Genomic DNA, 12,160 nt, shown 5'->3' on the forward strand with positions numbered 1-12,160 from the left:
GATCCATAGTCCATCTGAGAATCTCCAGACAGCGACGACTTGTGGGAGCTCTTAAAAGCCAGTCGTCTGACGGAGCCGGACACAAGATCATGGTACTGCTGCACAGTCTGTGAACTGTCAACCATGGGGAAGCGAGGAAGTACAGTGACAACCCGAAGCTGTCTAGACTGTCTGGGTCGTACAGACAACTCCTTATCGGGTTGCTGAGGTTGCCGCACTGCGTCACAACAAGTCACTTCTGCTGGTTGTTGAACGTCTTCCCAGTGACACACTGACTCCGTAAACAAAAAATCCTTTAACAAGGACTAAGCTTGGACTGCATGTCTTGCAACACAGCTCAAGGTCTATGGGAGCAGGTGTGGTAACAGACGGGGTTAGTGACTGAAGTGGAACCATTACCTTCCCTGGAAGCATGTTATGCTTAAATAAAAGTCCATAGGAGGCTACGCAGCTAAAGGCTCCTCTCCAAATGACAGAGTCCTCAAGGGAATATCAGAAGGAGGGAGAAAAGCACTTTCTCATCTACAGGGACCATATCCGAGAAAAGTTAAGTTCTCTCAGTGAGGGTTTCAATGGTGCAAAAGCAGCAGACTAGAAGGCAACATTATGAAACTGCTTGACAGTCTAGTGAGTTGGCAACAACCAAAGATGTATGACTGAGAAGCATGCGGTAAGGTATGCAGAGCATGTTGTATGCAGAGCATGCTGTATGTAGAGCATGTTGTATGCAGAGCATGCTGTATGCAGAGCATGTTGTATGCAGAGCATGCTGAATGCAGAGCATGCTGTATGCAGAGCATGTTGTATGCAGAGCATGCTGTATGTAGAGCATGTTGTATGCAGAGCATGCTGAATGCAGAGCATGCTGTATGCAGAGCATGTTGTATGCATAGCATGCTGTATGCAGAGCATGCTGTATGCAGAGCATGCTGTATGCAGAGCATGCTGTAAGGTAAGCAGAGCGTGTTGCATGGCGTTTAACATTTCTCAGAAATTCCATGACCAGTGCTAGAGTGCTTCATGCATGCTTGCATGGGGTTTTAATATCAACATAATATTTACCTTACATTCATAACTCATGATTCATTTTTGTTTGAAGATATTTTTGCCATATTTTGCGATATTGTTAAAAATATGTTGCAAGGAATACATATATATTTTTATATAAGTAAGACAAATAACCTCCATTATCATAATGTTTGTGTAGGCATACATGTATATGATTACAAATGCAAGTTATGAAAGTAATGAGGTGTTATTATTGTCATTTGTTATTTCTCAAGTTGAGGAGAAAGTGGCAGATGCATGCGTTGAGGTGGCTGACTCATAGCATGAGGTTGCTGCCTCAAGAGTTGCGCTTGCTGTAAGGGTTGGCGGATGCGCAGTAGCAGGTTCCTGAGGAACGAGTTAAGGTTCCTGAGGTGTGAGCTGCGAGAGTTGAGATAGCGGCTGCGCAGAACGCAGTTCTTGTCTCGCGAGTTGAGGTTCCTGAGGAGCTAGCCTAAGCTGCAGCGAGTGCTGAGGTGGCTGCCTCATTGATGGAAGAGGTTGTCGTACCTCAAGAGATTGTTGCCTCGCTGGTGGAACCGCAAGCGGAAGCGGAGGAAGTAAGGCATAAGACTCCTGCTCCCATTGCTGAGGTTGCCTTAAGGAAGGTTAAGGTTGCTGCACAACGCTGGTAACTGGCAACTCAGAACGCGGTAAGGTAGCCTGAGGAACCTCAACTTCGTACGCCTGGCAGACTGGACTGCGGTGAGGCGGAGCTCTCGCAGGAGGAGGCGGAGGTTGCTGCACACCGCTGGTAACTGGCAACTCAGAACGCGGTAAGGTAGCCTGAGGAACCTCAACTTCGTACGCCTGGCAGACTGGACTGCGGAGAGGCGGAGCGTTCGCAGGAGGAGGTGTAACCTTCTCAGCCTGAAACTCACGCATTAAGACCCCAAGCTGCGACTGCATGGACTGCAGCAAAGTCGTCTTGGGATCAACAGACGATAAGGTCTGTTGTGGCATCGCCTTACCTCTCTTAGGAGGTGTGCAGTCACCTGAGACTGAGGAGAGTCAGAGCTAACCCAATGACTGCATCCGGGTTGTTGAACTCTAACTTCGTACGTCTGGCATAGGTCTGGACTTTACGTTTAAGAGGTCTTGAGACCTGAGACCAGCGTTTTCTCCCCGAAATTTCTTCTGCAGACGAGCAAAATAAGGGCTCAATCGTCTGCGGGTGGGAGTGACGGTCTCTTAAGACACGCCCGCAACCACCGAGGATACTTCTGTGCGCCGATCAAGGCCTGCCGAACCCTTTTGCCCTTCGACATTGCTTCTCCCCTGGGGTTGGGAGCTTGCAAGAGGTCCCGGACTGGGAGGACGACTGGCACGCACAGAAGTACCCTCACGCACAACACTGACACACTTTGAGCTAATCACTTATCACTTTTGATTTTCTGTTTGCACTTATTTCACTGAACTCGAAACTTTAAGTGGTTTGTACCTGAAACACGCAATTCTATCCTTCCTCAAAAGTTAGTAATTGCGAAAACAGAATTACAATGTAACAGAAAAATCTAATGAAAGATAAATAATTCAGTGGCTGGAAAGAGACTAAACACTAGATCAAATAAACTACGTTTAAAATCTCTCACCGCATAAAGCTTGAGAACAAGAAAAACTCTAGAAACGTTTACCTTCTTCCCCTAAAGAGACTAGGGAGAAGAGCAAAAACGATAACAACGTTACTCGCTTGAACGAAACGTTTATCCTCCTCTTTCTCCCTCCGTCTCTATCTCTCTCTCTCTCTCTCGACTTAGAACCTGAGAGAAGAGCCCAATCATATATATCGTTAAAACATATTATTGTTAAAGGAAAATATTTCCCAAAATGAAAAGTTCCTTTGTAGAATTAAAACCATTAAGTTAAGAAAGAATGAACAAAACGCTAGACACGGTTACTCTTACTGCAACGTGACACCGTGAAAATTCTCTCTCTATCGTAACGATAGAGCGCAAGTTGAACGTTCTGAAACGTCAACAACTACAGAGACAAAACAAAACGTTAGTTCAACTTTGAAAACAGTACGAGACTATCAAAGAAATTCTTTCAAAAACATTAAAATAGCATAATATGTTAACAGGTAAAACCGAAATGACGGGCTCAATGTTAATTAACTTCGGTACAAGAAAAGACCGCCTACCATTAGGAAAGGTTGAATATAAACAAATATAAAAATTAATTTTAATAATTTTATAATAAAAGGAAGTTAATCGAAGAGGCCTATAAAAGGCGGAGAGATATAAAATAAATCTATAACTTTTGTTAAGCAAAATTAAGAAAGAGAGTCTATACTCTCTTAGACACCAACACTTCCGTCTAAGGGAAGGGTCGGCCATTTAAAGGTGAAAGAGAGTTCATACTCTCTTCGTCACCATAATTAAATTAATTCCAAAAGCTAACTAAGCTAATATAGAAGTTTCTAGTATAGCGAATAGCTGCAAATTTTAGAGAAATACTTCACCAAACCGTGAACAATACTCCAAAATCATAAGCGTATCCAAGAACGTCTTGCCGGAAGCACGACAGAGGAAAAAGTGAGGTGGCGTCAACAACAAGTACTGTAGTACCTGGCCACAGGTGGCGCTTGTGAGTACACCCCCTTCTAGTATAGTGATAGCTGGCGTATCCCTCCCGTAGAATTCTGTCGGGCAACGGAGTTGACAGCTACATGATTATCGGGTAAGTTTAATATTGAAAAATAATTTATATTTATCTAACCAACATAAATGAGTCCTTTAATTAAGGAGATTGCACTGACCTGACCAAAGAACGAGGGTTTGTAAATCGCGAAGGAACAAACGGCCCTTTGGTAATCAACAGCTATTGTATATGATAGCTAAAAAAGAATATACAATAAGGGCAAGTAGAACACAGACCTCTGCCCTCTCAGCTTATTTCTCAACCTTGAAATTAATATGTATTAATTGGCATGGATGTTTACAAAAAAGCTCAAGCTCAATGAAGATAAAAGTGAATGTATTATTTTTGGAAATGAAAGAGATATAAAAAGAATCGAATGCTTCCAAAGAATTGAAATAGGTCAATCGATCATTGACCTAAAGAAATATGTCAGAAATCTTGGAGTAATCATGGATGATAGACTGACAATGAATGAACATATGAACATTATGGTAAGAAATTGTAACTATCATATTAGAAACATAGCATTTATTAGTAAATACTTGGATGAAAAATCTATGGCCATACTCATTAATCACCACATATTTTCAAGAATTGATTACTGCAACTCACTGTTCTATGGCTTACCAAATTATCAGCTGAAGAAAATTCAGAGTACAAAACAGAGCTGCTAGATTAATAAAAGGACTACACAATAGGGAAAGAGTTAGCCCTGCACTAATTAAATTACACTGGCTGCCGGTAAAAGCGAGAATTGAATACAAGCTACTCTTACTAACGTTTAAGATACTGAACCAAAATATCTCAAAGAATGCCTGAACAAACTAGAACTAGAAAATGTTAACATAAGACACATGAGTGACAAACATAGGCTATCTGAACCAAGAACAAATAGTAAATTTGGTGAAAGGGCTTTTAGCTACTGTGCGCCTAGACATTATAATGAACTGCCAACTGAAATGAAGGACCTAAAGGGAGCAATTGAATTTAAGAAGAAACTAGACATTACTTTTCACAAGATCATATGATTTGGAAGATGCTACAATCAAAGAATTGTATAAGTTATAATGAAAATGTTTCGTTAGGTGATTAATATGGACCCGCCCGAGAAGTAGTTCACTCGACTTCAGTGGAGGGTTGGATTTAAACCCAAAACAAGAACACGAAGAATATGAAAAAAGTTTGAAGTCTCTATAACAATGATGTCCTCTTATTTTGAAGTTTTTGATAGTTAATGTGAAAGATTTATTTTAATGCTTTTATTCTTAAACATCTCTCGTAGTTTATTTCCTTAGTTCCTTTCCTCACGGGGCTATTTTCCCTGTTGGAGCCATTGGGCCTATAGCATCCTGCTTTTTCCAACTTGGGGTGTAGCTTAGCGAGAAATAATAATGATGATAATAAATTAACAGAATGCCTGGCAAAATAATTTTGTTGATGCCTTCTAAATGCTATGCTTCCTAATCGGGTAGTTGAATCAGTAGAACTTTAAAAGTTCAAAGTTGGAGCAAATGTTTTTATGTTAACCAGGCTGACATGAGTCTTTTTATAGTTTATATATGACGTATCTGTTTTTGACGTTAATAGTTTATATGACATACAGTATCTATTTTGACGGTGTTACTGTTTTTAGAATGATTTATTGTTAGTTTGTTCCCATCATTTATTTATTTCCTTATTTCCTTTCCTCATAAGGCTATTTTTCCTTATTGGAGCCCTTGGGCTTATAGCATCTTGCTTTTCCAACTAGGGTTGTAGCTTGACTAGTAATAATAATAATATACTGCAATGTGCATAAAACAGGGTATTGCTGGGTGGAATCTAGGTCTAGCATGGATTCTTACATATGAATAATCATTTTAGGCTAGCCTAACAGGTACAAAAGAAAATATCATCTTCCAAAAATAACACCAAGCACACGAGCAAAACAAAACACGTCTGACTAACGCAAGTGCTGAAGAGGAATGAAGATAGGGGTGGGAAGATGTAGGGGTAGAGATGGGGGTATGTTGATGAAGGAGAGGTTTAATTGGTGAGGGATCTATGGTCGGGGTTCAATCACGCCCCAGTTTTCTATACCGACACTCAATGAGTGAGCGAGCTAGGTTTATTCCTGGCATCCCATGCATCTTTTTCTCTGGTATTTTCAGCAATAATTATGCCTTAGAAATGGTGCTAGAGGAGCATTTCACGGAGCGACACAGGTCGAGCCCAGAAATATATCTTATATAAATTGACCATAGGTATAAAAACCGAACTAATTTCTTCCCATGAATTACAAATACTTTTGTTCATATCAATACTGTAATGAGTTGTGTTATTCTACAGAATCCCAAATTTAAAGAGACAAGTGATTACCTATCAATAATAGAATAGTTTTAACTGTCAATATATGTCTATCACAATGAAAAAAGAAGTATGCACATATGTGAAAATGAAAAAATCCTATGGTTAAAAAAATCACACAGACCTTAAACCCTAATAAAATGATTAGCATTTGATTCTGTCAGACTCCATTTTGAGTAAGCCTATGCTAATAGCAACAGCTGTTTTAGTAAAGGAAAAATATAAATAAATTAGAGAGAAACTCAGTAGAGCACAGACCTTCCCCATAGCAGCTTATGTATTGACGTGGATTTTCATACACTCAAATATGAACCAAGTTTGAAGTCTGCGACAACGATGTCCAATCTTTTGGCTGACTGCGTGAATTGGACATTTTGCTTAACCGTGACCTTGAACTTGCAAAATTTAATAATTTCCTGCAAGTTTCACTACTCTACTTAAAATTGTGACCAGGAAGCTGTTCACAAAAAAACACGGATTGATTTTAGGCTTTCAGGCATCCTGACATTTAAGGTCATTGATGCCAATCACAAACAAACACACTCATACAATTAAACAGGGCAAAAACATAACCACCATCCAACTTCGTTTGTGGAGGTAAATAAGTTGCTTAGCAAATTTACTCTACATGCTAGGGATGTAGTTACAAGTTTAGAAAGGATCACAGTATGGGTATTTCAAATTAACCCTTTTACCCCCAAATGGACGTACTGGTACGTTTCACAAAACTCATCCCTTTACCCCCATGGACGTCCTGGTATGTCCTTGCAAAAAACTGCTATTTACATTTTTTGCATATTTTTGATAACTTATGTGAAACTTCAGGCATTTTACAAAAGAATAAGACCAACCTGACCTCTCTGTGACAAAAATTAAAGCTGTTAGAGCAATTTAAAAAATATATATTGCAAAATGTGCTTGGAAAAAAAAACAAAACACCTGGGGGTTAAGAGTTGGAAAGTTCCAAATAGCTTTGGGGTAAAAGGGTTATGTTGCTTGATTTTATGATTTTGCATGTATAAATCTTTAGAATAATTAAACTCGCCATCAGCCCTTTAATAACAAAGGCTACCCAATCCTTACCTATTTGATATTAGAGAAAAATAAAACTGTCTTGTATGGATCCCACCTCAACTTATACAATACTATTAACTACTAATTGTTGGACTCTTGATACTTTATATTTGTGGTTGTAACCAGTTCGACACCATAAATTGAACGTATTTAATTGAATACAGACTTTTCCTCTCTATTATCACAAAAATTTTAAATTATATAAAAGAAAATTGGAGTCTTTGTGGGGTGACGGCCAGATCCCGTAGAAAACGGGAATATTCTGAACTGTGGCCGTCGTTCTAAAAACGATTTTGGCGGGAGAAGCTAACTTAAAAAACCCACCTAACCTATGCTAAAAGCCGTATCCTTACCCAGGGGGGCTGCAACCCCCGGACCCCCCCTTACACAACAGTTTCCTTACCTACGAGTACGACGGGAGAAGCTAACCCACCTAACCTATGCTAGAAGCCGTGTCCTTACCCCCCCCCCTTACACAACATATTTTCATTCTATACAAGATAACAGTCGGAGCGATAATAAGCAAATTAGGACGCTTGGCTGTAGCGCTACAAACTACCCAGAAAATTAATTGGATATATACTGTAAGAGAAAAGAGATGTCAAAATCTTGGTACTTAATGTAAGCATATGTCTGAAAACTAAATGAGTTAAAAAATAAATATTCTTACCATTACAGGATTCAGAATAAACTGTAAATTCTATATACACAACTTTACATATAACACAAAGAATATCTTTCAGCCTCTCATCCTACATCTGGGAAATAATAGCCATTTTGAATTCTGCGTTAACTAAAAATAAACGTAAAAATAGCATGCCTATCAAATTCAACCCGATTACCTAGACAACTTTTAAATGACCCTAGTTAGGCTGCTGTTCGTAAAGAATTTTGATACACCTTGGCATCAGGATTTAACATCGAAATTCGACAATCACTACTTAATAGCCATTAGCGAGGTAACCTCATCAACATAATGTACATGTCAAGCTATTTCTAGACAGCCTAGGCTACTGTCACATGAACCTAGTCTAGGAGCCTTTGTATATCAGCGGCCACAAGGTGCTAATGGGAAGGCGAATCCCTCCGGCCAACACCTGAACCTAACACATGGTTGAAACCGTCTCTGGGTAAGCTAAGAACACGGTGGTCTAATGGGGGGAGGTTGCAAAAAGGGCATTGCCCACCCAGTAGGAAAGTAGGTAAGGATAGCGCTCCTGGGTTGGATGAGGCGATGTTTTCCTGGTTTTAGTCATAGGGGCCTTTGTATATCAGCGGCCAGTTCCTACCGAGTGCATAAAAAATGGGACACCAGCAAACCTAAACTCCCCACCCTAACCTAACCTGCAAGCCGTGCCCTTACCTAACCTAACAAGGGGCTGATGTTATGTCCCCCTTCGAACACCCTTACATTGCCGTATCCTTAACTGGCCCTCATGATACACAAGTGGCCGCTATCATACATATATAGTCAAATTTTATTTTAAAACCTAAAATTTGAAAAATATGGGTTTTCCCCCAATTATTAGCATCAGAACAGCTCAAAGTATCTTTAAATATACCAGAAATATTTTACTTCAATAAGAACATTGTTACAGTAAATATTTACCCAACCAAATACAAAGGCTTCTCAGAATTTAACATTAAGATTTAATTATTGGCTTAATTTCAATTTCAGGGATGTTTTAATGGTCCTTTCATACATATAGAGGCCCAAACGGCCTATAGGAACCCAGAGATTAATTTGAGGTATAAATTATTCAAGTAATTATACGTAAAAAATAACATTGATAAACAAAAGGCCATTTTGTAAGGTGGCGCTAGACCTAGTACGACACGGTAAATAAAAGATTAAAGGCCTACATTAGTGTATCACAATTATGATAGGCATGTAGTATTATCCAATAGGATAGATAGATATTCTCCTCCATGAAACAGATAAAAATATATACTTGCTTTCCATCCGGCTCATAGCCAAGATGGGGCTGTTTACTTTTTCGAACTACGGTTCCAACACAGTTTTCGTTCACCACTTCACTCCAAAAGCTCACACAATTGCCACTTCGTTCACAACACCTTCAGAAGGAGTAATACTTACTTGCTATAAATAATATTAACGGATATTTGAAGACACTGACACTATTTAAAGGGTTTTTTAACGCGCGCCCTCCTCACCCATGAGCACGAACCTACACAAACAAACATATGATCGGGGAGGAGGCTTTTGAATCGACCAATCAGCGACGCGCTTTAAAATTTGGACCAATCAGCGCGCGAGTTTGGCCTTAGCGATCTCGAGCCCATATTTAGTTCGGTTTTTTAAAAAACAAATAAACATAATATTGGAAATATGAATGAATTTTTTACTTATTTGGAGAGGAAGATAAAATTAAATTAATATTAAAACCTAAAATCACCATATATTAAATTCTTAAGCAATCAGCGCGCGAGTTTGGCCTTAGCGATCTCGAGCCCATAATTTGTTCGGTTATTTAAAAAAGTAGGATTTAAACAGAAAGAAAAGAAATGAATCCAACATCGAAGTAAAAAATGTATTAGAAGAGAGATATGATCAAAAGAAGAGGGAAGTGCAAGAAATGATAAAGAAGGAAATTACTAGATTTGAAAAAAAGGTAACAGAAGAAATAAAAATGGATAAAAATAAAAAACTCTGGGAGAATATTGATAGAATAAGGAACAGACAGAAAGCCCATGGCAAAGTTATACAACTTTATGGAGAACAAGGAAATAGGCTAAATATGGAAGAAACAAAAGAGGAATTAATCAAGTACTGGAAAACTATATATTGTAAACATGAAAATAGAATAGACTCAGTTTGGAATGAAGAAAAACAGATAGAATATGAAAATGAAATAGCACATCAGGAAGATACAACAAGAATAGATGAATATAATATCCCGGACATACTTAGGGAACACTATGACCTTGTAATGGTGACAAAAGGAAAAATAAAACAAATGAAAAATCCAAAAATCACAACAGAAAAAAGTAAAGAATTGCCTGGGAAAATTAAAGGCAAAAAAAGCGGCAGGACCAGATGGCCTAAAACCCGAACTATATAAGGCACTAGGAAAAAGCAAAATATGTCTTGAAACCTTACAGAAATGTTATCAAAATGAGTTGGACGAAAAAGAAAAACCAAATATGTGGAAGAAGTCAAGAACAAAGATGATTGAAAAGAAAAGAAAGCCAATGGCAAAAGACTTAAGACCCATAGCTCTATTAAATATTTCTTATAAAATATTCATGATGATGGTGAAAGATGAAATAGAAAACCACATAAGAATGAATGAAGAAGACAATGAATGTCAAGCAGGATTTACAGGTGGAGGCAGGATAGAGGACAAAATCTTTATATTACAGTATTGTGTGGAAGAGAGCTATAGTAACAAGAAACCTCTAATAGTAACTGCGATAGATTTTAGCAAAGCATTTGACTCGGTAAAAAGGGAGGTATTAATAGAAGTTTTAAAAGAATATAAAATTAACACCAAAATCATAAGTGCAATTGCAAATATTTATCAAGGAGATACTACGGGCATTGACTTAGGAGAAGGTATAGAACAAGAAATGGAAGTTACAAGTGGAATTAAACAAGGTTGCACAGGATCAACTTCACTTTTTAAACTGATTACGTATATTATCATGAAGAAAATAGAAGAGGAAGGAAACTGTTTCAGAAATCAGTTAATAAAGATAGAATCATTATTTTTTGCAGATGATGCCTTAATAATTGCACAGGATATACATAATGCTAAGCGTAACATTCAGATATTAGTAGAAACTAGTAAAAAATGTGGGTTGGAAATTAATAAAGAGAAGAGTAATATTATGATTTACAATATGAAAGAAAAGCCAGATAACATAGAGGGAATCAAAGTAGTAGAAAGTTTGACATACTTAGGAATAAAGCTAGACAATAGTAGGAATATATTTAAAACTCAGAAAAGGGTAATGATAGAAAAGGCACAAAAATTAGCTAATCTAACATATTCAGTTATAGAGAAAAGTTGCAATAAAGTGATGATAGGAAAAACGTTCTGGAAAAGTATTGCTTTACCATCTATTTTGTATGGAACAAATGTTATAAATCTAACAGAAACTGAAATAGAGAAACTACAAAGAATAGAGAATGGGGTATCTAGGAAGATTTTAGGTGCCACTAAAAGCACAGCTAATACTGCTCTAAGAGGGGAGATAGGTGCATCTTCTATGAAAACAAGGGTGATGGATGGGAAGCTGCAGTACTTAAATCGTACCCTGAATGGAAAGAAGGAAATACTGAAAATAATTATCCAGGATATTCAAGAAAAAGAAGGAAGATGGTGGAAACAACCTGTAAAGTATTTGGAAGAATTAAGTTTAGGTATAAGACAAATAAGAAGAATGAACAAGGCAGAAATAAAAACGGAAACCAGAAAGTGGGATACTGAAAAGTGGAAAGAAGAAATAGAAAGTAAAGTGAGCCTAGAAATATATAGAACGTGGAAGAAAGAAATTAAAGAAGAGTTAATTTATGACAATACATTTGCTTCAGTGATATTTTTTAGAGCAAGAACTAATACGTTAAAACTAAATATTGTAAATAGACACAATGGAGGGAATGTAAACTGTAATTTTTGTGAAAATGAGGAGGAAGATTTGATACATTTTTTGTTATTTTGCCAGGAATATAGAAAAGAAAGGAATAAAGTAATTGAGCTACAACAACCATACGAGGAAGACCCAAAGAAAATAGTAGGATTATTTTTATTTAGTGAAACAAATATAGAAAAGAAAAAAGAAGTATTAAACATAATGTGGAAGAAAAGACAAAACAGTACAAGAAGATAAGCGTTAGAGGCGCCGTTGTAAAGGCTATGCCTCACCCTGGAACCTGAACCTGAACCTGAAATAAACATATTGGAAAAATGAATGAATTTCTAACTTATTTGGAGAGTAAGATAAAATTAAATTAACATTAAAATCTAAAATCACCATATAATAAAATTTTAAGCAATCAGTTTTGAGGGTGTATGGGATAAGCGATCTC

At 37.6% G+C, this 12,160-nt stretch overlaps 1 protein-coding gene across 2 annotated transcripts in view; it reads right to left on the reverse strand.

The window, feature by feature from the left end:
* LOC137617286 (inner centromere protein A-like) overlaps positions 1–9,360 on the reverse strand; it is a 48,334-nt gene extending 38,974 nt beyond the window's left edge. Inside the window, exon 1 of one of the 2 annotated variants that reach the window (XM_068347281.1) lies at positions 9,206–9,360. The gene's annotated coding sequence lies outside the window, so the exon portion shown is untranslated. Of the gene's footprint in view, positions 1–9,100; positions 9,121–9,205 lie in introns of those variants that run through there. The other variant, XM_068347282.1, reaches the window with a different exon arrangement.
* Between the last annotated feature and the right edge of the window lie 2,800 nt (positions 9,361–12,160).

The sequence above is a fragment of the Palaemon carinicauda genome, chromosome 23 (assembly GCF_036898095.1).
Source record: "Palaemon carinicauda isolate YSFRI2023 chromosome 23, ASM3689809v2, whole genome shotgun sequence".
NCBI classification, from domain to species: Eukaryota; Metazoa; Arthropoda; class Malacostraca; order Decapoda; family Palaemonidae; genus Palaemon; species Palaemon carinicauda.